This window comes from Canis lupus, chromosome 34 (assembly GCF_003254725.2).
Source record: "Canis lupus dingo isolate Sandy chromosome 34, ASM325472v2, whole genome shotgun sequence".
NCBI lineage: Eukaryota > Metazoa > Chordata > Mammalia > Carnivora > Canidae > Canis > Canis lupus.
Window position 1 is genome coordinate 38,517,715 of NC_064276.1, and position 25,020 is coordinate 38,542,734.

General features: G+C 34.2%; 1 protein-coding gene across 2 annotated transcripts in view; it reads left to right on the top strand.

Annotated features, from left to right (window-relative positions):
- NAALADL2 (N-acetylated alpha-linked acidic dipeptidase like 2) overlaps positions 1 to 25,020 on the top strand; it is a 1,264,638-nt gene that overhangs the window by 63,594 nt on the left and 1,176,024 nt on the right. The window contains exon 1 of one of the 2 annotated variants that reach the window (XM_049105641.1): positions 13,961 to 14,025. The exons of the other annotated variant lie outside the window; for it this stretch is intronic. The gene's annotated coding sequence lies outside the window, so the exon portion shown is untranslated. Of the gene's footprint in view, positions 1 to 13,960; positions 14,026 to 25,020 lie in introns of those variants that run through there. 2 annotated transcript variants of the gene reach the window in all.

Sequence of the window (25,020 nt, forward strand, 5' to 3'; positions counted from 1 at the left end):
CTCTGCCTATGTCTCTGCCTCTCTCTCTTTGTGTCGCTCATGAATAAATAAATAAATAAATAAATAAATAAATAAATAAATAAAATCATTAAAAAAATCTAATATGTTTGGTATAAGAATTGTTACCTCAGCTTCCTTTTGATGTCCATGATAAATAGTTTTCTACCCTGTCACTTCAAATCTGGAGGTGTCTTTGGGTCTAAAATGAGTCTCTTGCATACATGGATGGGTCCTGCTTTTTTTAAGATTTTATTTATTCATGAGAGACACATACAAACACACACACACAGAGAGAGAGAGAGAGAGAGAGAGAGAGAGAGAGACAGGAGAAGCAGGCTCCATGCAGGAAGCCCAACGTGGGACTCGATCCCAGGACGGGTCCTGCTTTTTTATCTAATCTGATACCCTGTGTCTTTTAATTGGAGTATTTACCCATTTACATTCAGAGTAACTATTGAAAGATATAAATTTAGTGCCATTGTATTAATTGTAAAGTCACTTTTTCTGTGTATTGTCTCTGTTTCTTTCTGGTCTGTGTTACTTTGGGCTCTCTCTTTGCTAAAAGGATCTCCTTTAATATTTCTTGCAGTGCTGGTTTAGTGATCACAATCTCTTTTAGTGTCTGTTTGTCCTGGAAGCTTTTAATCTCTATTTCTATTTTGAATGACAGCCTTGCTGGATGAAGTGTTCTTGGCTGCGTATTTTTCTCATTTAGCACCCTGAATATATCCTGTCAGTCCTTTCTGGTCAGCCAGGTCTCTGTGGAGAGGCCTACTGCCAGGCTAATGTTTCTCCCATTGTAGGTCATGGATCTCTTGTCCTGAGCTGCTTTGAGGATTTTCTCTTTGTTTCTGATATTTGTAAGCTTCACTATGATATGTTGAGATATTGACCTATTTTTATTGATTTTTAGGGGGTTTCTCTGTGCCTCCTAGACTTGCATGCTTGTTTCCTTCCATGGATTAGGGAACTTCTCTGCTATAATTTGCTCCAGTACACCTTCTGACCTTTTCTCTCTGTCTTTCTCACTTTCCTCTTCTTCAGGCATCCCAGTTTTCTTAATATTGTTTCACTTTATGTTAACACTTATCTCTTGAATTCTCCTCTTGTTTTTCAGTAGTTGTTCATGTCTCTTTTTCTCAGCTTCTTTATTCTCCATCATTTTACGTTCTATATCACTAATTCTCTCTTCTGCCACATTTATCCTAGCAGTTAGAGCCTCCATTTTTTATTGTATATCATTAATAGCCTTTTTGATTTTAAGTTGATTATATTTTAATTCTTTTATTTGTCCAGAAAGGGATTTGCTAGTGTCTTCTATGCTTTTTTCAAACCCAGGTAGTATTTTTATAATCATTTTTCTGAACTCTAGTTTCAACATCTTACTTATATCCATACTGAATATCTTCCTGGCAGTCAGTATTGCCTCTTGTTCTCTTTATTGAGGTGAGTTTTTCCTTCTTGTCGTTCTTGCAGGAAGTGGTCACTTTTCTGTTTGTAGAAATACAGCAGTTCTTTTCTTAGATCACCAGTTGAGTTCACAGGGTTCAGAATGATTTGATAACTATCTAGATGAATTCCTAGGACTAGAGAAAACTAAAGGTCTCCTATTCCTCTGCCATCTTAGATCTCCTCTATTTGGAGGTTTTTGATTATTGATTCAATCTCCTTATTAGAGATTTGTCTACTCCAAAATGTATTATAAGCCAACCAAGATAAATGACTCTATAGACTATGCTTTGGTGCAAGAACCAGGTAGATATTTGATTAGATTAGAGCCTTTTTTATTTTTATTTTTTTTAGTTTGTAAAACAAGAATGGAATTAAATAAAATATGGTTAAATTATAATTGACTTCTTTCCCTTTGCTTTTTTTTTTTTTTTTTTTTTTTTTTTAAGAGAGAGACAGAGATGGGCGAAGATGGAGAAGCAGAGAGCGACTCAAGCAGGCTCCATGCCTAGTGCGGAGTCTGACATGAGGCTCAACCTCATGAAGCGAGCTGAAATCAGGAGTTGGTTGCTTAACCAACTGAACCACTCAGGCACCCCTGCTTATTTTTTTTTTTAAATTTCAGTTTCTGGCAAGGGATCTTCAAAAGATGTTCATACTCAGGAATTCATGCGGAATCACTCAAAGTCAAATGCAGTGATCAGTGAATTTGGCTAAGGACAGACAACAGAGGATGGATGGGTGTGATTATGGAACCTGGCAAGTCCAAATCTGTGGTATGGGCCAGCAGGCTTGAAGCCCGGGAGAGCTAATGGTGCAGATAAAGTCTGAAGGCAGCTTGCAGAATTCCTTTTTGATCTGTGGGAGGCTGATCTTTTTTTGTTCTATTCAGGTCTTAAATTGAGTGGATGATATCCACAGCAAAATCAGTGGCAAATCTTTATGGTTACTTCCTCCAGGTCCCTATGCTTCTAGGTTTCATGAAGGCAACATATGAACCTCTTTGTCACCCCTCTTCTCACACGTGTGACACCTAGGAAGATGCTAGGTAGCGTTTTGTTATGATTCATTTATGCCATGTACCTTCAGTCTCTGCAATCTCTATTCTCACATTTCTCCTGCCTCAGATCTAAAGCTTCAGTGTCTATCTCATCTATGCTGAGTTATCTCATAGAGAAATCCCGAAGTCAGTGATTTCTAAAGTGTAGTTCATATAGCAATGTCAGCTTTACCTGTGCCTTGTTCAAAGACTCTTTTTTATATTTTTAAGGGCTCAGATTTTTTTTCCTGCTATCCTAACTAAAGTACTCCTTCTTGAATGCCATTGTATACATTTAATAAATATATTATGATAATTTATTTAAAACTGATACAGCATTTTTGATACACATTATTTGTGGTCATTAAATTATTCCGAATCTTTTTTCTTAGCTACATTTTTCATTAGTAAATCATTTTCAGGGCTATTATTAGCTATCACCATGTATATATAGTATATTTTGCTGTTTTGAATGAGGGAACCTGTTAATTGGGTAGAATAATAATTTTTCCAACTTCTCAGTGACATGCTATACTTTTCAAAGTGTTATGCATAAGCCTGAGGCACTCAAAAGACTTAATATAAATAAAAAAGAATTTTGGTATTTTCATACATTCAGAAAACTTCGACAGTGCGTGAAACATGGTGTGGTCAATCCAAAAGCAAGGGAAGTTAAGGGAAAATGAATGCCTAAGCAGCTAAGATAGGGAAGTTTCTTGAGTTCTAATCACCTCTCTCTAGGCTATTTAGTTCTGGTGCTACTTAAATTTAAGCACTCTTGTCCATTTCACAAATCTTCATCGCTCTTGTTACATTCAGAGGAAGAATGCTGTGGCTTAGTTTCCGGTAGTACAGTCATTTTAGCATTGAGCCTCTTTGTGCCTTAAGAAGTGAGTGTTGAATAGACTGATGTTCAGAGAAATGTTTGGCTTTGGCTGAGATTTCCTTACCTTCCCTTGCTTTTCTTTAAAAAAAAAAAGGTGTGTGTGTGTGAGGGAATATGGAAATATTTAATATGCTTAATCTGTCCAATTTCTGAAAGTTAATGAAAAAAGTTGTAGGGCAGTAAGGTCATGAAAGACATGATACAGTGTCTCCTACCCCTCAGGTGGCAGGCCTCAGTACTATAACAGTACCAAGGAGGTCTGCTATATTTCTGCATCTACATAAGGATTTTCCGGGTGCTATAAATAGTACCTTGATATCACTCTTTCTTGAGAAAATCTAACCATAACTTAATTATATTTTCCTATTACCTCAGTCAATAATAAAAACAAAAGTTTGTTACCAAAATGAACATTTATCTTAAAGGATAGATTATATTTATTTTTTGATAATTTATATGTTTATCCTATTGATAAGAAATATCCAAACTAATTTTCCTTAAAAAAATACCTTTTTGGAATTTTAATTTAATAATTTGACTACTTAAAAACAACTAAGATTTGTGCTTATTTCCCTCAATATTAGAAATGCTACTTTAAAAAGAATGCAATTTTGGAGAAATGAAAGTATCTTGAAGTGGCAAACATTTATGGATTATCTTGCGATACAAGAACAACAAAATGAATTGCCTTTAAAAATTTAATAATTTTACAAGAATAAAAAGATTTCCGTGTTTTGAGTCAGCATCATCCTTTTATTATTAGAATATAAAGTACTCCTCTTATAGTAGGTTTTCTAAAAAAATATACACCATCTATGTTTCCTATTACTACTAGGATGAGTGATTGTATGCAATTTAGTCTTTAACTTTTCAATATTTTCTGTGGAAGAGTCAAATCAGCAATTTTCAAAATACAAATAACGAATCTTGGTGTTATTTTTCAAAGATAGGAGATCTTAGTGGTAGATTTCTCTGTTAGTTCTGTTCCAAATGCTGCTACCTCAATGTATAGCAAATCTGGGCTTTCTTTTCGGAGCTACCAGCTTTCATAGAGGAGCAAACCAAACTACTTCACCTTTTGCTTGAAATGGGGCCTGCCAGGTAGGACAAGGGTAGACCTGATTCTAATCTATGGTACATTGTTATTTGTGTCTCTAGAGCTTTAGAGAAATAGAGAAAGAGCAGTCTCTTCTTTTTCTCTTGTTTCCTCTTACTTTTTTTCCCCCCCTTTTTTCCACATCATAGGCTTCCACTTTGTAGAGGAAACAAATATCTTATCAACTATGTGCTCTTTGATAGTCTATTTGCTATTAGTATTTATAACAGAAAAACATTTTATTAAAAATGTTTTTTATTTATCTTTTTGGGAGAGAAAGCATGTGAGCATGCTTGCATGTACTTGTGCATGAGCCGGGGGAGGGACAGAAGGATAGGAAGAGAGAGAATCTTAACCAGGTGCCCCACCAAGCACATAGCCCAATGCAGGGCTCCATCTCACTTGATCACCCCCCCTGAGATCATGACCTGAGCAGAAATCAAGAGTTGGACGTTTATTATAAAGCATGTTTTTTAAAACATCTAAAAATTCATTAATTCATTATGTTTAAATTTTTTTTTGCTGTTCGCCTTTATTATTTGTGTTAAAGTAACTTGTTTTATCTTAATCATGTTTCTTAGAACTTCAGCCTGTACTGTATATTGCATAGATTAATAGAGATGTATATTTGATATTATCATTTTTACCAGTCCTCTTTTTTGAAAAGTAAAGATTAAAAACTTTACCTTTTAATCTCAATATAATGATTAACATCATTTCTACCTATCATTTTGGAAATTCTGTTAAAACAAAAATTTTACTCTAAGTTCGGCCGTAAAAGCATCTGATTAACTCTAGGATACTGTAGTCACTCAAAGGAAGCTCTTTATTCTGCAGCTCTTCTGTCAATTTACATATTTTGCCAGTGGTTAGACAAAAATCAATTAACAATCTCATATCAAAATCATATTGTGAGGTAATCATAATGTTCTATGGCTAATTACTGGATAGCTCAGTTTTCTTTAGGAGAACCAAATATTTTTATTCCCACAATTAGATACAAGACCCCAAATTCAGATGTTTTGGAGGGAGAGTAGCAATTTAATTTTCCTTTTAAGTAATATTGTGATGACACACATAAAAAACTTAGGGAAGAACTTAATGGTTTTCCTAGCAAGTAGCTGTCTCCAAGTTTGGTATTCCAGCTTGACACTACCCTGGGTGCAAATGGATTCTAATGATCAAATCTAAAATAAAGTAAGGGAATTGGTGACTCAAGTAGGCATTTCTTCATTTTTTCAGACTAGAGGAGACTGATCTCTAAGTCTCCAGTCCAAATACCCATTTACACATGGTCTTCTGACTTAAGGAATATTTCCAAAATCTGATTTATTCTGCAATTTGCTATATTCCCAATTATAATATTCTTTATTTTTAAAATGAATTTTCTTTCCTGTTTTACTTGAGAGAATGGCAGCTTCTCTATTTAGTGCCTTTTATAAGCTGGTTAGTGAGTAGCGCGCTGAAAGGAGATCCTGAAAGAATATGGATATAAGTGGTCATCAAATTATTGGCATTGATTTATGGAGGTAAAGAAGGGGGAAGGATGCACCAAAAATAGTTACCACCTTCCTAAGATTAGCTCTTAATCTATTAACAGTAGTACACATTTATTTCCAATCTGTGTCACTGGACATCTCTCTATATGAAGAAGTGTTTTCTGTTTTCACGGACATTTTCTTTAATCCCAGCAAACAATCTCGTGAAGGCACGAAGTTGTCAAAGAAGAATCAGCCCAAACCACCTCCACTAAGGAAATGTTTCCAAGTATATAAATTGATCATAACATCAACTCTATACACAGAAGGCAACACTTTAAAATAATTTAAAATGTAGTGTAGGGTCATTTTTGTTATCCTAACAGTCTGATTACGTGTCTTCAGCTGATAAGTTGTCTCCAATAGAGATCCATTTTGTAACCTAATATTATGGAGGGAGGGGGGAAATCCCTTTGTAAAAATTCTCCACTACTATCTCCATAATCTCTACTTCACTGAGTTTCATCCAAGTGCGAAAATGAAAAATTATAACCTGCCAAGCATCAGTGGCAGAGTGAAATGAAAAAATTGCGAGTTAATAACAGTGATGCCTCAAAAAAATTTCCTGGCCAATTTAACGTTGCTTCATCCAAGGTCACTTCCCAGAGCTGATTATTTTTAGTAATTTGCAGATGAGACCATTCTACCTTGGTCATGGTTAGTGAAGATCGAGAAAATGCCAGGGAAGGTTTAAGACTCAAGGTTATCTATCTTTCTCAAATAAGATGCAAACCACAGTTCTGGTTTATTTTCTTAAGACCTAGCAGAAAATAATTTTCAAAGAAATGAAACTTAAAGCCTGAAGATCTTTTATTGGAGATATGAAGTTGCAAAGTAAAACACTAGGGGTAAGGATAGCAGAAGGACCCTATTTAGTAGATGCTCAAGTAGCATTTCATGTGGGAGAGAAATCCTCAAGGTATTTTCTTATAATTTTTTAGTCTAGTGCTTAAGAAAAACAGTACAATCTACTTACTGTAGATTATATTTTGTGTAAACAAACATGGATTTACACTTCTAGAAAATTTCCATTAGTTTAGCCTGCCCAATTTAAAATTTGGAGTTACATTGTAAATAACCCATTAAACAGTCTTATTTTTTACACATAAATAATTCAGATAATACAAACAAACAAGAAAATAAGGCTTTTCTTTAATTTTGCTAAAATCAGATAACTTTCCAGACCTGTGTATCTCCGTGTGTATGTCAATATGTGGGTAAGGGGAGAGACAGATGATTAGGAAGATAGGTTTTTTGTTTTAAGTGAGCTCAAACAAAAGATATATTTTATTTAGCACCTTGCCATGGCTATCTTTCTCTGTCAGTAATTATTGGTTGTATGCTTATTTTCAGTGGCTTCAGATTATGTTTGCAGCATCTGATATTTCTGAACATTTAGATAGAATAGATTTTCTCCATATGAACAATTCTGAAATAAATACAACTTTATATATATATATATATATCAGAGTATGAAATAAATTTAAAAACTGAAAATGATGAAGATTTAGATATTTGATACTTACTGTAAAATACTCTCCAGGAAAATGTTTAAGTATGTACTTCTACTAGCACTACATTCTTACAAGGGTATTCTTTAGTTAGATAGGTGAACTTTGATATCTCAGTATTATTTTTGTTTGTTCATTTGTGATGTTGAATATATTTTCAGATATTTAGTCGCCATTTCACTGTCTTTTGTGCACTTGTTCATTTCTTGCTTTTCCCCCTCCATTAGTATAATCTTCTTTTTCTTATGACTATTTAATAATAACTATATTTTTAAAGGATTTTAGTCTTGTGTCATCCATTAAAATTTTTTTTTCTATGTTGTCAATCCTAAGTTTATTTGTGTTTCCCTCAGTATTTGTTAATTTTTTCCTTATGATTTCTGGATATGGAGCTATACTTACAGAAGCTTGCCGTACATGAAGTTATATGACTAATTATTTAAAATTTTCCCTCTGTTACTTTTTTATGTTTAATGTTTAATTTATAAGGAATTTAATCTTAGGTATGAGTTGAGACAAGAGTCTAGCGTATTTTATTTTCACATGGCTAGCCTATTGACATACTACCATTCAATGAATAGCCCAGCATTCCTTATTGATTTGGAATGGCTCAGTTATCATAACATATGTTTACTAACTCTGTTCTGAGGAGTTTTAGGCATTCCATGATGTGTTCTCAGAGGATATTGTTCAAGATCTGGAAAACTGGGACACCTGGGAGGCTCAGTGGTTGAGCATCTGCCTTCAGCTCAGGTCGTGATCCTGGGGTCCTGGGATCGAGTCCCCATAGGGATCTTCACATGGAGCCTGCTTCTCCCTCTGCCTTTTTTTTTTCTTTTAAAAAGAGACAAAAATCTGGAAAACTAAGTAACTGGCATTCTCTTCTTACCTTCCTTATGTGTTCACTGAAATATTTGTGAATTTTTTCTAACTCATTTTTCCATATTTTAATGCAGTTTGTTACTATGGTACAATTGACATAGCATTATATTAATTTCAGATGTACAGTATAATTGATATTTGTAAATATTACAGAATCATGGTAACTCTAGTTAACTTCCATTATCATAGATAGTTACAAATGTGCCATTCCTTCTTAATTTTTGAAAATCAGTTTTATTGAAGTACAGTAAGTATGCATACTGTATAATACATACAATCAGTAAAATTATATATGCCACGACTATGTTCAAGAAAGAGAACATTTCTGTCCCACAACAAACTTCCATCTTGCCTTTGCAGTTGATCCTTTTTCTCTACCGCTGGCCCCTGGCAACTATTGGATCTGCTTTCCACATATAGTTTAGAATTTTTTTAAGAGTTCATATAAATTAGGCAACATAGCAGATAGTCTTTTATGTCTTTTTTTCACTCAGCATAACACTTGTGAAATTCATCCATGTTGTTTGTCTGTAAATAGTTTATTCTTTTTTAATCATGTGTAGTATGAGTTATATAAATATACCACAATTTGTTTATCCACTCACATATGGGTATCTGGGCCTCACGGATATAGCTGAGTTTTTGGCTATCATCAATATAGTTACTATGAACATCCTCATACAGGTCCATGAATGGACATGTGTTGTATTTCTCTAGAGTAAATACCTAAGAGTGGGATTACTGGGTTGAATTTTAAGTATGTACATAATTTTTTAGAAACTTCTAAGAAACTGCCAAATGGTTTTCTTAAGTGTCTGTGCCATTTTGCATTCACAGCAGCAATATATGACAATTGTAGTTGTTTTATATGCTTGCCAACACTTAGTAAGATGAGTCTTTTCAATTTTGCCATTCTACTGAGTGAGCGGTGGTATCTCATTTGTGGTTTATTTTGTGTTTCCTTAATGGCTAATATTTTTTGCATTTCCTTTTTTTTAAAATATTTTATTTATTTATTTATTCATGAGAGACAGAGAGAGAGAGAGAGAGAGAGAGAGAGAGAGAGAGAGAGAGAGGCAGAAACAGGCAGAGGGAGAAGCAGACTCCATGCAGGGAGCTCCATGTGGAACTGGATCCCAGGTGCCCAGGATCACGCCCTGGGCCAAGGTGGTGCTAAACTGCTTAGCCACTTGGGCTGCCCTATTTTTTTGCATTTCAATAGAACTTATAGAAGCAGTTTAACAGCTTCTACAAAGAAACTTGCTAAAATTTTGACTTTCATTTTCTTGAACGAATTTGGGCACAGTTGACATTGAACAATATGGAATCATTCAGTTTATGAACATGGTATGTTTTTATTAATTAAAATATTTGTTTCAACAAAGTTTTATAGTTGAGGGGTAAAAGTTTTACAAAATTGAAAGTAATATCCCTAAGTATTTCATATTTTGACATTACGATATTTGAAGTGACACTAAAATTTAAATTTCTGATTTTTATTTCTAGTGTAAAAATACAATTTATTTTTGTATGTTGCATTTATCTTGTTTATTTGTTAACCCATTTATTAGTTCTAATAGTTTTGTGTAGATTCCTCAGGACTTTCCAAATGAACTTTTTTTCTGGAAAAAAAATGTTTTTCTTCTTTCTTTTCAAGTTATGTGCCTTTATTTCTTGTTTTTGCTTTATTTTACTAGCTTAATTGTTCAGTACAGTATTCATGTATACGTGGTAAAAGCAGACACTACTTTTTGTTCTTGATCTTAAAGGGAAAGCATTCGGTGTTTTCAGTATTTCACCATATAAGAATGATGTTAGCTGTACATTTTTCAGAGATGCCATATTAGTCTGCTCGGGTTGCTGTAACAGAATGACACAGGTTGGATGGCTTAAACAGTAGAAACAGCATTTTCTCACAGTTCTGTAGGATAGGAGTCAAACATCAAGGTGCTGTTAGAGTTGGGTTTTGGTGAGGGCTCTCTTCCTGGCTTGCAGATGACTGTATTCTTGCTGTCCCTGCTTGGCCTCTTCTCTGTCCAAGGGGACAGATGGAGAGAATAAGGAGGGAGAGGGAGAGAGAGAAGGGAGTGGGGATGGGGATGGGGGGAGAGAAATTTATAATTAGTCCTACATAATTAGGGCTCCACTCATGACTTCATTTAATCTTAATTATCTCATTAAAGGTCCTATCTCTGAATACAGTCATATTGGGGGTTAGAGCTTCAAGAAATGAATTTTGAGGGAATACAATTCAGACCATGACATAGATCCTATATCAGATTGAAAGGTTCCCTTTAATTTCTAATTAGAAATAGGTGAATAAATAAGTGCTGAATTTTGTGAAATGCTTTTTGGCATCAAGATGATCATTTTTTTTTCTGTTTTAAAAATTATGTTAGTATAGGGAATATCTAAATTCATTTTTTTGAATGTTGAACCCTTCTTGCATCTACTTGATCACATTTTTTAAAAGATTTTATTTATTTATTCATGAGAGACACAGAGAGAGAGAGAGGCAGAGACACAGGCAGAGGGAGAAGCAGGCTCCATGCAGGGAGCCTGACGTGGGACTTGATCCTGGGACTCCAGGATCATACCCTGAGCCAAAGGCAGATGCTCAACCGCTGAGCCACCCAGGCATCCCTACTTGGTCACATTTCATATGCCTTTCATATATTGCTCTTTAGATATTTATTATATGCATTTTATCTAATTCATTATTATGCATTTTAAATATCAGAGAATGAGATTTGCTAACACTTTAAAAAATATTTTGTATATTATTTGAGAGAGAGTGAGAGAAAACACAAGTAGGGAGGGGCAGAGGGTGAGGGAAAAGCAGACTACCCACGGAGTAGGGAGCCTGACATGGGGCTCAATCCCAGGACTTCAGGATTTTGACCTGAGCTGAAGGCAGATATTGAACTGACTCAGCCACCCATGTGCCCCAAATTTACTAAAATTTTGTTAGGTATTTATTTTCATGTCTGTGATCATGAAAGACACTGATCTGTAGTTTTCTTGTAATATATTTGTTTGGTTTTGGATCAAGGTAATGTTGACCCCATCACATGAGTTGGGAGATGTTCTTTCCTCTTATATTTTATGAAAAAGCTTTTGTAGAATTGATTTTATTTTTTACTTGAATATTTGATAGAATTCCTAGTGATGCTGTCTTGGCCTGAAATTTTCCTTTGGAAAGATTTTAAAATTTGAATTTAATGTATTTGATAAAGGCAATTTGGGTTATATATTTCATTCTGAGTCCTATCTCTCAAGGAATTTATTTTCATTAAGTTTTGAATTTATTGCCATAAGATTGTCCATAAGTTTTTCCTTATGGATTTAATTTCTGTATAATCTGAGTAATGCTCTCTCTTTCATTCCTGATATTGGCAATTTGTGTCATTTTTCTCTTTTTCTTGATCGATTTGGAGTTTTGTCAGTTTAAAAAAATATATTTTTATTTATTTTAGAGAGAGAAAGAATGTAATTTGGGGGAGGAGCAGAGGGAGAGGGATAAGCAGACTCCACACTGAGTGTGGAGCCTGACATGGGGATTGATCTCACCACCCTGAGATCATGACCTGAGTCAAAATCAAGAGTTGGAACTTAACTTGCAGAGCCACCCAGATGCCCCTGGAGTTTTATCAAGTTTATTGATTCTTTCAAATAACTAGCTTCTGGTTTCATTGATATTCTCTATTTGTTCATATATCTTCTATTTCATAGATACCTACTTTTACCTTTGTTATTTTCTGCTTATGTTTAATTTCCTTTTTTATTTTTATTTTTTAGTTCCTTAAGATGGAGGCTTAAGGAAAATGATTTTATTATTTTCTTCTCTTCTAATATAAACATTAAATGCTACAAATTTCCTTCTAAGAACTGTTTTAGTTCCATCTACAGATTATGATATTGGGTGTTTTCATTTTCTTTCAATTTATATATTTCTTAATCAATTATGATTTTTTCCCTTTTGACCTATGTGTTGTTTAGAAGATTATTATTATTATTAGGTTAATATTAAAGTCTAATATTTTGGAGCTTCCTGATTTTTGTTAATGATTTCTCATTTAATTCCATTATGATACTTTGTATGATTTCAATCTTTTTCTTATTGAGGTTTGTCTTATGATCTAGAATATGCCTCATTGTGTTGATTGTTCTACATGCATTTAAAAAAAAATGTGGAATGTTCTACAAATCGTAATTAGACCAAGTCAATCCATAGTATGACTCAAGTCTTCTCTATACTTACTTTTTTCCTGTACTTGTTCTCTCAATTATTGAGAAAGATATGTTGAAATCTCTTGCTGTAATTGGTATTTTTGTAGTTCTCTTTATTAAATGCATAAAACTTTAGAAATGTTATGTCTTCTTGGTGAATTGACCCCCTTAACACTTTATAATTATCCTTTTCATCCTAACATTATCCACTGCTTTCAGATCTTCTTTTCTCATGTTGATATAGCCATTCTAGGTTTCTTTTGATTAATGTTTGCATGTTTTTTTCCCATCTTTTTAATTTTAATCCGTGTGCCTTCATGCTTACAGGAATTTTTGTTGGTAGGTAGTATATAGTTTTTATTCAGTCTCTAACTTTTAATTAGAATGCTCAGACCATTTATATTCTAAGTTATTGTTCCTATGTTTGGGTTTAGTTTTTTATTATAAGATTAATTTATTTGAGAGAGTACAAACAGGGAGGAGGAGCAGAGAGAGAGAAGCAGCCTCCCTGCTGAGCAGGGAGCCCGATGACTTGGGGCTCAATCCCCGGACCCCAGGATCACGACCTGAGCTGAACTGACTGAGCCACCCAGGTGCCCCTCCTTGTTTGGGTTTCAATCAAATGTCCTTTTTGTTGTTGTTTTTAATCAACTGTCTTGATACTTGTTTTCTCTTTCTTTTATCTGTTCTTCGTTACTTTCCTCCTCTTTTTTAGATAAAGTGAATATATTTTATGATTCCATTTTGTTCACTATTTCCCATCTGTACCTTTTTATTTGTTTAGTAGTTACTCTAAAGTCTGCATCATTTTTAATTTATCAAGTCACCATCAAATATTATGTTGCTTCATGTAAAATGTAGGAAGCATGTAAAAATAAAACTTCCATTTCCCCATTCCTTCCTGTTTTTTTCTTTATTATTTACCTCTCCATATGTTTTAAACATTACTATAACGCACCATTATTTTTGCCTAAAATGATTATCTTTTAAAATGATTAAAATGGGAAACATTATACTCTATATTTTCCTCTGTATTTACCATTTTCATAACTCTTCATCTTTTATGTAGATACAAATTTCCATTTATATAATTTTACTTTTATCTCAAGAACTTCCTTTAGTGTTTCTTAATGCTGGGAAAGAATTCTCAATCTTATCTGAAAAAAAGCATTTATTCAGTTTAACTATTGAAAAATATTTTATTGAGCTTAGATTTATGAATTGATGGTTTTATTGTTTCTGTTTTTTTTTTTTTATTTTTATTTCAGTGCTTTGAAGTGTCTGCCATTGTCTTCTGCCTCTCAGCTTCTGATGAAAAGTTGGCTGTAATTCTCATCTTTGTTCTCTTGTAGTTAAGGATGTCTTTTTTCTCCCCTCTGGCTGTTTTCAGTAAGGTAAGACTTTCTGGAGTTTCTTCTGGATGTGTCTCAGTATTTTTTGATGTCGCTCTAGTCTAAATGGTGGAAACTTTTACCCAAATGCTGAGTTCTGAGAATTGTTTATTTTTCCTTTCTGGTAATACTTTCCCTGGCCTCAAGTGATTTTTACTCACATAGGACACATCAGCAGCCACCGGACTCCTGAAATAGGCCTCCATGCAGATTTTTAGAGCTTTCTCGGCTTGTCCAGTGTCAGTATTCTTGGTATTTTTTTTTCCTCAGATTCAACTGTCTTGGCTTTCCCAAACTCTAGTCTATTTCCTTAACACAGTGAGACAACTAAGTTGTATTTGGCCTTTTCCTTCCAAGTTACTTCTTGGAAACTGCCTCCAAGTAACAAACTGGGGCAATCATGGGACTCATCTTTCTTGTTTCCCTTGTATTAGAAGCTATAGTCCAGTGTTACTATTTTCAACGTCTGAAAACACTGTTTTCATATATTTATTCTGAATTTCTTATTTGAAGTGTAAGTCTGGTTTCTGTTACTTTATCTTTAATGAAGTGGATGCTTAGAATTTTTTTTAGGCATTAAGATAAATAATGCCAAAATATAAGCTTGAATTCCAGTGATATGTTGATGTTGTATATACCCCCATCTATTTATTCATTCCAAGTATCTACCTTGAGATTATTTTATTTATTTGTCACCAGTGCTATACCAACTTAATTATTTTATCCACTTTTGAGTATTCTATATTTCAGTTATGGTTAGTTTTAAAATTGTGTAAGTAGCATGCTTCTAACATCATTTTATTTCTAATGTTTCTTAGGGTATATCTTTTTTCTTTTAAATATTGGTAGGATCACGTGGAGCTCCAAATCATGTCCTGTGGAAGTCCGTAATCCTTTGCAGAGATAGAGTAAAAGCTGTGTTTCATAGTGTCACTATTGTTTCCTATGAGCTCCTGTTTTTATTGAATAAGTTCGGTTTAGAAATCGTCTTGTCATCTGTGCTTCCTAGATTACTCTCTGCTGTGTTGACTCAGATGTGAGACTCAACCTAATTTACAAAATCCATTCACAAAAGTCTTATTAGATTACATTTTATTAAATGTCTGGGTTTGGAGGGCCAGCATTGTGATGTCATAATACAAACAATTCCACATAAAATTTGAGATATCCCTGTTTTTAAAAGTCAGTCTTACTTCAGTATCAGAGTTTTATTTTACCACTGTTTTCAACCCCATGCCCCATCTTTGCCTAAGTAAGTCTTGCTAATATCTCTTTTACTCTGAGTTTCTCTTCCAAACGCCTGTCTTTCAATGCACTTGTGTTTAAAATTTTGATCACTTGTGCAAACATGTTAAGCTGTCTTTTTGACTCTATTGGAATGTACTGTACTAGACCCTTTGGTTGCTTTTACCCAAAGTGAATCATCAATTATTTATTTCTAAATTCTGGTGCCCAATGTTAAGATAATGAATTTTTCATCTGGCTGCATTTGTAAAATGATGCTTTATAATTCTATTTTAATTTTTTAAACTAGAAGATGTATATTATTCCTAGGAGATTTGATGGCTGTGGTGGCACTCCAGATGCTCCTGCCTTAATCATAGTCTTGTGTAAGTTTCATAAGAAAATAATTAATCATGTGAAGAGCCATATGAAAAATATCTGCAATATATAACCAATTGCAACATAAAGATTCTAACAAGACCTCTAATATGAAATGCATATGTTTAATTATGCCCATGGATTTAATTGAGGGTTATTTATATTTTTACTTGTTTGACTATTAATAAAATAGGTTAGTTACTAAGTTGTTATTCTCAGTGATCTTTTTTTTAGGGAAGTTACTATGAGTTATATGCATGAATAGGTTAAATTACATATTATTCATTGAAACTATCTCAAATTTGGGTTCTTTTTTCATAAGAGAGTATATCTGCTATCATCTTACTGCTTATTGGTTTTTCAAAATTATACAAATGTCATTTTTTATTTGATCACATTATGTTTCATTATCAACTGCTGGACAGAATAAATAACAATTTGGAAAATAACAATAATGCTCTTTTACTCACTAATATTGCTATTTTATGGATTTTTACTCCCCAAAGAATTACTTATAATTCTTTGCAATTTGTAAATTACTAAACTTGGTACCATCAGATTAATAGGAAGAAATAGTGATTTAGTACATATTTCAAAGACTATTAATATCTAGTTGTGCTCATAAAATATTCACATGTAAAATTACTTAGAATGTTTATAAATGAGTTCAAATAATACTCTAAATAGATTTCAGAAATGCATCAAAGGAAATGAACAAAATGCAAAGGCATTCTACTGAATGGGAAAAGGTATTTGAAAATGTCATATTCAATAAGGGGTTAATATCCAAAATATATAAAGAACTTATATACCTTAACACTAAAAAAACCTAAACAACCCAATTAAAAAATGGGCAGAGGACTTGAATAGACATTTTTCTGAGGAAGAAATACAGATGACCAACAGATACATGAAAAGATGCTCAACATCACTAATTATCAAGTAATGCAAATCAAAACCACAGTGAGAGATCATCTTAACACCTATCAGATTGTTTAAAATAAAGAAAATTGGGATCCCTGGGTGGCGCAGCGGTTTAGCGCCTGCCTTTGGCCCAGGGCGCGATCCTGGAGACCCAGGATCGAATCCCACGTCGGGCTCCCGGTGCATGGAGCCTGCTTCTCCCTCTGCCTGTGTCTCTGCCTCTCTCTCTCTCTCTCTCTCTCTGTGACTATCATAAATAAATAAATAAATAAATAAATAAATAAATACCTTTAAAAAATAAAATAAAATTAAAAACACACAAAAAATGTGTCGGCTAGGATGTGGAGAAAAAGGACTTATGCACTGTTAGTGGGAATATAGATTTGTGCAGCCACTGTGGAAAACAGTATGACAATTTCTAAAAAAAAAATTAAAAATAGAAATACCATATGATCCAATAGTTCCACCACTGGATAATTACTCCAAGAAAACAAAAACACTGATTTGAAAAGATATACACACTTCTATGCTTATTGTTGCCTTGTTTATTTATAACAGCCACGATATAGAAGCAACCCAACTTTCCATCAGTAAGTGAACAGATAAAGAAGATTTACACACACATGCAAATACACACACACACACTCACAGTTGAGTATTAAGCAGCCATAAAAAAGGATGAGGTTTTTGCCATTTGCAACAGCATGTATGGTCCTAGAGGTTATTATGTTAGGTAAATATGTGAGCCTGAGAAAGACAAATACCATATGATTTCACTCATGTGGAATCTGTAAAACAAAACAAATGAATAAATAAAAAAGCAGACCAGACCTATAACTACAGAGAACAAACTAATGTTTCCCTGAGGGAAGGGTAGAGGGAATGAACAAAATAGGTGAATGGGAGGGAGAGAGAGAGGCTTCTAGTTATGGAATGAATAAGTCATAGAAACGAAAGGCACGACATAGGGGATACAGTTAATGTCACTGTAACAGCATGGTGTGCTGACAGATGGTAGCTACGCTTGGGGTGAGCCTAGCATACTGGATAGAGAAGTTGAATCACTATGTTGTACACCTGAGACGTATGTGATACTGTAGTCAAGTCTACTCAAAAAATTTTAAAAATGGCAGGCTGATTCAAGTACCTCTTTTGCTATCAAAATATAGAAAATGTATTGATTGCATACCAATCTACAGTACTGACCAACAGAAACATATTTTAGTGATCATGGTTTCTGTATTGTCTTCCTTTGTTTTCTCTTAGTGGAGCTTTGTAAATGTTACATTCCAGCAGCAAGAACCCCTAAAATACTGACTTCCCCCACCCCCATGCTTCTTGTCAGTGCTCTGATAGCAATCTTAGTTATAGGCAGTTATTATATTTTAAAAACAGTGTGCATTCAGACTTCAGTTATGAATCTATCCATTTGTTCCATGGCTCCATATATCAAAGGGAACACTATCTACCCTTAGACTCTATTTTTTCTTCCTGAGGAGAAAGGAAATTACTACTTTGACATCAGAACATAGTAGCTTACCTTCTGTTTCCAGACACTTCAGTCCTACCCGATAATTCCACTTTACTAACCAAGAGTTGTTTTTGAAAGAGCTCACCGGGTCTCTATGAAATGACTGGGCCAAACAACTAATTTCTCACAGTTGCTCTAGGAGAACCACCTCAATGAATATATATCTTAGTAGAATTCATTTGGATTAATTTGAAACTATTCCTGTGAAACTACTTATTGAACAGAAATGATTAAAATTGATCTATGTGCTATAGTCTAATAAAAGTGGTTTATTTTTATATTACCTGTTTTTTTATTTTTTACAATTTTATTTATTTATTCATGAGAGACACACAGAGAGGCAGAGACACAGGCAGGGTGAGCAGCAGGCTCCATGCAGGGAGCCTGGTGCAGGACTTGATCCCAGGACTCCAGGATTATGACCTGAGCCGAAGGCAGATGCTTAATCGTGGAGCCACCCAAGCATCCCTATTACCTTTGTTTTAAATCATAGATGTGTACAGTTTGGGAACAACCCCTGTGATCTATAGTTTTCTTTTTACCAAGTTTTTTTTTTTTTTAAGACTTTTTATTTGTTTATTCATGAGAGAGACACACAGAAAGAGAGAGAGAGAGAGAGACAGACACAGGCAGAGGGAGAAGCAGGCTCCATGCAGGCAGCCTCACATGGGACTGGATCCTGGGTCTCCAGGATGACGCCCTCGGCCGAAGGCAGACGCTAAACCGCTGAGCCACCCAGGGATCCCGTTTTTGCCAAATTTATACAAATTTTTCACTTGATTAAAGGAGAAAATCATTTGAATGTTTTTATGCTTAATGGGGATGAAATTCAAACTGAAGTCATTTTAATAAATGTTATACACCCAAAGAATAGTAACTTCTTTTTGAAATTTGAAAAAAATCACAAAATTTGAGAAAAGGAGAAATGAATGAATTTGAAAACCTAATATATGACAATAGTATTTACAATTTCTAAATTATTCCTTAGGTTTATTTTTAATGTATATTTTAAAATGTAAGTATTAGCTAAAATTAATTGTGAAAAGCTCCCTTGCTATGATTACTTTAAAATTAATTTTTAAATTAATGTAATTTTTCTCTAGTAAAGTCCATATGCTTTCATTGTTGATTATGAGGTGAAGTTGTTTTTACCCTGAAGATGGTTTTTTAATTTTCTATATTATTCGAGAAAATGAACAAAATTTCACATTGCAATTAAGATTTGGATTTTTTTGGTGGGGGTTGTTGCTAATTACGTATTATCTATTGATTATTAAATACTCTATAAGGGAATGCTCATTTATGCCAGTGAAACATTCTTTTGTCAAGAGCAAGCAATATGATATTTCATTTTTAATTGCAGTATTTCCAAAACAATTGTCCTAGCAGTTCCTTTTCATATTTTTGAAATTATGTTTTCTAAATGGATTTAATTGAAAATAGTGTTGATACATATATTACGAGTTTTTTCTAGTAAAGTAATATGGCAGATGTTTCTGCTTTTACGTTGGATATTCTTTTTTACTGTTTTAAAAAATTATACTTGAAGAAAATCCAGATGAGCTATTTAGCTAATAAATAGTTGATTTTGCTTTTGATTAGTTTTTAGAATTTTTAAATTCAAGTTGAATTTTTCAAGTGTTTTTTCTTTTTCTTTTTTTTCCTTTAAAATTTTTTAAAGAAGATTTTTAAAAAATATATATTTGAGAAAAAGAAGAGAGCACTCAAATAGAGGAAGTGGCAGAGGGATAGAGAAGCCCCATTTAGAGCTTGATGCCAACCCTGGCATCAGGACCTGAGCTGAAAGAAGACGCTTAACTGAGCCACCCAGACGCCCCTGTGTATTCTTTCTTGATGAGAAAACACTTGATTTGGTTATAAGACCAGATTGACACAAATTGATATGTGGCAGCTAGCTAAAATAAATCCTTTTTGATAGTCCAGTGGATTATTATTCCATTATCTTGCTTATGTCTTTGTACACGTTTCTTTCATGACTTTCCAGTTTATTTCTGTCACTCTCTGATTTCCTCCTGAAACCAGAATATCATTTAAGAAATAACTGAACTCAGAAGCCTACAGAAGCCACGTAGGTAAAATAGATGAATGAAGAATAAAGGTGATCTCTGGTAACTAACACAAAGCCTTCAGGTTGGTGAATAAGCGGGGAGTTGTGGAGAGTCTCTAGAAAACTGGAGAACAGATGCTCTCGTAGTCACTAACCAGCTTCAGCCAGGGTTTACTATGTGGGTATGATGGCCCACAGTTGTCAAATCTTGCACTTCTATAGAAAAGCTAAAAATCTCTCTCCTCTCCTTCTGTGTGTGTGTCCGTGAGTTCCTGATTTCTGAAATTTGGCAAATCATTTTTAGAAAACACCCTATGGGCCAGTGCTGTTTGACATGTCAGCTGCCTTGAACAAATTGGATTTGAATCTCTCACTTAAAGTTTTGTCTTTAAGAATAGGACTTTCTGTCCAGTAATGGTTTAGGCTTTTTTTTTTTTATGCAAAATGATTTTTAAAAATATTTTTGATTGCCACCTTTTCAAACTTATCTAAATATAAACCAGGCCCAAGGTAGACAGGTTAGATGACAGGCTGGTTAGAGACCATCTTCCTTTCTTCAACAGTTGCATTAAACAGATGAAACAGGATGGTGGACTCAATGAAAGAACTTGAGATAGATGTAGAGATGGATATCAAATCTGGAAATGGATGTCAAAGTGAATAGATATGAAAGATATGTTAAGAAGCAGAATTATCGGGACTCCTGGGTGGCTCAGTGGTTGAGCGTCTGCCTTCGGCTCAGGGCGTAACCCCTGGGTCCTGGGACCGAGTCCCATGTCGGGCTCCCCGCTGGAGGCCTGCTGCTTCCTCTGCCTGTCTCTGCCTCTCTCTCTGTGTCTCTCAGGAATAAATAAATAAAGTCTTAAAAAAAAAGAAGGCTTGAATTATCTAGACATGTTAATTAACTAGTTTTGAGGAATAAGAATAGCACAGCACATCACGTACATGCACAAAACAAGGATATGGACTTAGAGATGTTAAGAAAGCAGACATTTTAAGAAAGCAGCCCTTACGTGGTAGGTCTCTTTGGATTCTGAGTTTTTTCAAGGTAAAATCTTAGTAATTTGAATTATCCAGAGTAGGAAAATTTCTGACGTTACAAAGGAATATAGTAATTTCTCTGAGTCAGCAAGGTATCCCACTTCTTCCCATTGTTATTATCTCTGTCTCTGTTTCTTTTTCTTACACACATATTCATACAAAATGCCAAACAAAAATATATTAAGAGAGTTTTATTAGAAGAAATAATCATGGCTCACACCAACGTTTGGAGAGAGAACTCAATATAAAGGTATTGTATCTTTAAACATAAAGATAACATTTTCAAAGGAAATAATTTCCTTATAAGTCGTTGAAACAAGATCATCCAAGATTTTCAATAGTAAGATCAAGGTTAGCCCTTGGCAATTTGTTGAAATGAGTGAATGAATAAAAGATTTTGTCGGTTTCTTTTTCTGCTTCCTGTCTTTCTTTCCTTGTCTTTCTCTTATCTGCCTGTTTTCAGTATCCCTTTCAAAAAATGCCTCTGTGACCCATGACAAACAGTGGAATCATCATCTTGTGTGTCCTCTACTTTGTCCTGGTATTAATGTTGCCAAAGGTCGAGTGAACTGTCTTTGTAATCACATCACACTGACCGTGAACTTAAAGGCAACTAACCCTGTTAGAGGTTAGTTAAATCTGATGAGATTTATATTGAGCGAACTCTCATTTGTTTTATTCAAAATGCTTGAACAGTAGCAGTACCATTGAGATCAGTGTAGAGTCTCCATGAGGAAAACAAATAATTTATATACATAAATGCTGGTTACATATAATAAATTCAATTTTTTATAGCCCATAACTCATATTCTATCATTTCAGTATAATTTTGGTTTATTTCACATCAAAAATAACTTCTAGGGATCCCTGGGTGGCGCAGCAGTTTGGTGCCTGCCTTTGGCCCAGGGCACGATCCTGGAGATCCGGGATCGAGTCCCACATGGGGCTCCCGGTGCATGGAGCCTGCTTCTCCCTCTGCCTATGTCTCTGCCTCTCTCTCTCTCTGTGACTATCATAAATAAATAAATTAATTAATTAAAAAAAAACTTCTAAAGGCAGAGATCAATGATGGTCACCTAATGAAGTATTCTACCTCTCTCATGCAAATGTACTTTGTTTAAGATTTCTGGTAACAAAGATATATAATAGGTTGGTTAAGGTTTAAAAACAACCCAAAACAGGATGACAAAAATGGGATGACAGGAAGAATAAGTACTTAGTGCTAGCTGGATGATTTGAAAACAGATGAAAGATAAGTTCTGTCTTGGGGATTTTGCTGTGTGCCAGAGCTAATCACATTAACTAACCCACCTGAGGTTCTATGCTGCCTATTTATTTCATCTGTGGGATACTTTTTATTTATGACTTTGCTACCTTTATATTGACAGATCATTGCCAACTTGTGTTTAAAACTAACAATGTTATTATGTTTCTTACTATTTCAGTCATCATAATGATATGATGATATCATTATTTTGCTTTTCCCTCTTTTTAAAGTTAGTTTGGGGACAGAGTAGAGCACAGCATTATATTAGTTTCAGATGTACAAGATAATGATTTGATATTTGGGTATATTGCAAAATGACCACCACACTAAATCCAGTTAACATCAGTCACTATACATGATTACAAAATTCTTTATCTTTGGTAGGAGGATTTTCAAGATCCACTCTTCTAGCTACTTTCAAATATGCAACACAATATTATTTACTCTAGTCACCATGGTGTACATTACATCCCTATGACTTATTTAACCCCCTTCACCCATTTTGCCCACTCCCTACCTTAGGCAATCACTAATCTATTCTCTATGTTTCTAAGCTTGTTTTTTAAGATTCCACGTACAAGTGAGATTATATGGCATTTAACTTTTTCTGTCTGACTTAATTCAATTAGCATAATTCCCTGAAAGTCCATATATGTTGCTGCAAATGGGAAGGTTACATTCCTTTTTATGGCCGAAAAGTATTCCATTGTGTATATAGATTTATATATACCTACCACATTTTCTTTACCCATTCGTCATCTGTGGATGGACATTTAGGTTGTTTATTGGGCTTGGTATAGTATAAATAATGCCACAATGAGCATGGGGGTTCATATATCTTTTCAAATGAGTGTTTTCATTTTCTTGGGGTAACTTGATAATAGTATTATAATTCCATTTTTAATTTTTTTGAGGAACTTCCATACTGCTTCCATAGAGAGGCTGCACCAATTTTCCTTCCCACCGACAGTGCACAAGAATTCCCCTTTCTTCATATCCTCACCAACACTTATTTACTGTCTTTTGATAATAGCTGTTTAACAGGGTTGAGGTGATATCCCATTGTGTTTTGATTTGCATTTCTTATGCTTAGTGATGTTGAGCATCTTGTCATGTGCTTGTCCAACAAGTTGGACATCTGTACACATTGTTTGGAAAAGTGTCTATTTGGACAACTCTGGTAAGAGACAATGCCAAAACAAAAAGGCTTTGTTTCAATGAATATGATTGGTCTCTTTATTCCATTTTTTGTTCATAAGTAGGTCTTTGTGTTTTTTTCCTCTCTTTTGAATTAACAAAAGCTCTTTGAATACGATCTGCTTCGTTATGATTGTGCCCAATGTTACATAATTAATATCATGTAAAATTTTTAATGGCATATGATTTAGCTACATTAAAATATGTTTGTCACCACCTCATTTAATCACAAACATATCAGAAAGCATTCAGTAATATAATTCTTTACTATCTTTGGTGCACACCTAGACAGAACAAATGACAGTATTTCTATGGCACATTGAGGAAAATGGAAGAAGGAAGTTGCTTTAAACTAGAAGTAAGCAAAAGTGAAAAGGGATCTTCAACCTGCCTGGCCCTGTAAGGTTTGCGGAAGTCTGAAGGGATTATGAAAGCATACTGTAGTCACAGGCAAGGTAGGAAGCTCTGTGAATTGAAGTAACGCAGTAGTTGTATACATGTAATATGTTCAGATGAAAATGAAAAATTTAGTTTTCTAGAGAGTTTGTTTCTATGACTAATCACAACTGTTTTTTTTTTTTTCACCATGTGTGATTTCTAGCACATACGAGATAATCAGTAAATTTTGAGAAACTCAAAGTTATATAGACAAGCCATTTAAATGTTTGGATACATTTTTATCTTTCTATCCAGATGTCTGCTGTTTTTTAACATAGCCGCCATTTGCCACTTCTGTGATTAAAAACAAACAAAACCCCGAATAATAACAGCAGCTACCATTTCGGGGGCACCTACTACATATCAGTCCCTTATTACCTTATTTAATCTTCATTACATCCCTGGAAAACAGTTATAATTGTTATCCTTATTTTATATAGGGAGTCTGAGTTTCATAAATTATAAATAAACAAAAATGACCTAGTAAGTAGTGTGGAAGTAGATTTAACAGACTAATTCCAAAGTCTGAAATAAATGTGTTTGCCATGTTTATGAGAAGGATTATTGACCTATAGCATTTGTTGGATAGATGACTTGGGTTCACCTGTTATAATCTTTCAGGAAGTTCCCTCTCTCTGATCATCATCTTTTGGCTTGTACACCTCCACTTCTTGTTTTATCATCTTTGCCGGGGTGACATTTTCTAGAATGTAGAGCATACTGACTGTGCCAGTAGACTGGCATTCCTATGCAGATGTTGAATTATGGCCTTGACCTCATTTGGAGCCTAGAACACTTGCTTTCAAATCCTAGCTTTGCTACTCAGTAGCCAGGTGACTTTGGACAAGCTATATAACCTCTCTTTGGCAGTTTTCTCTTTATTGTATAATGAGAATAATAATACTATCTGCATTGTATAGGATTGATTTG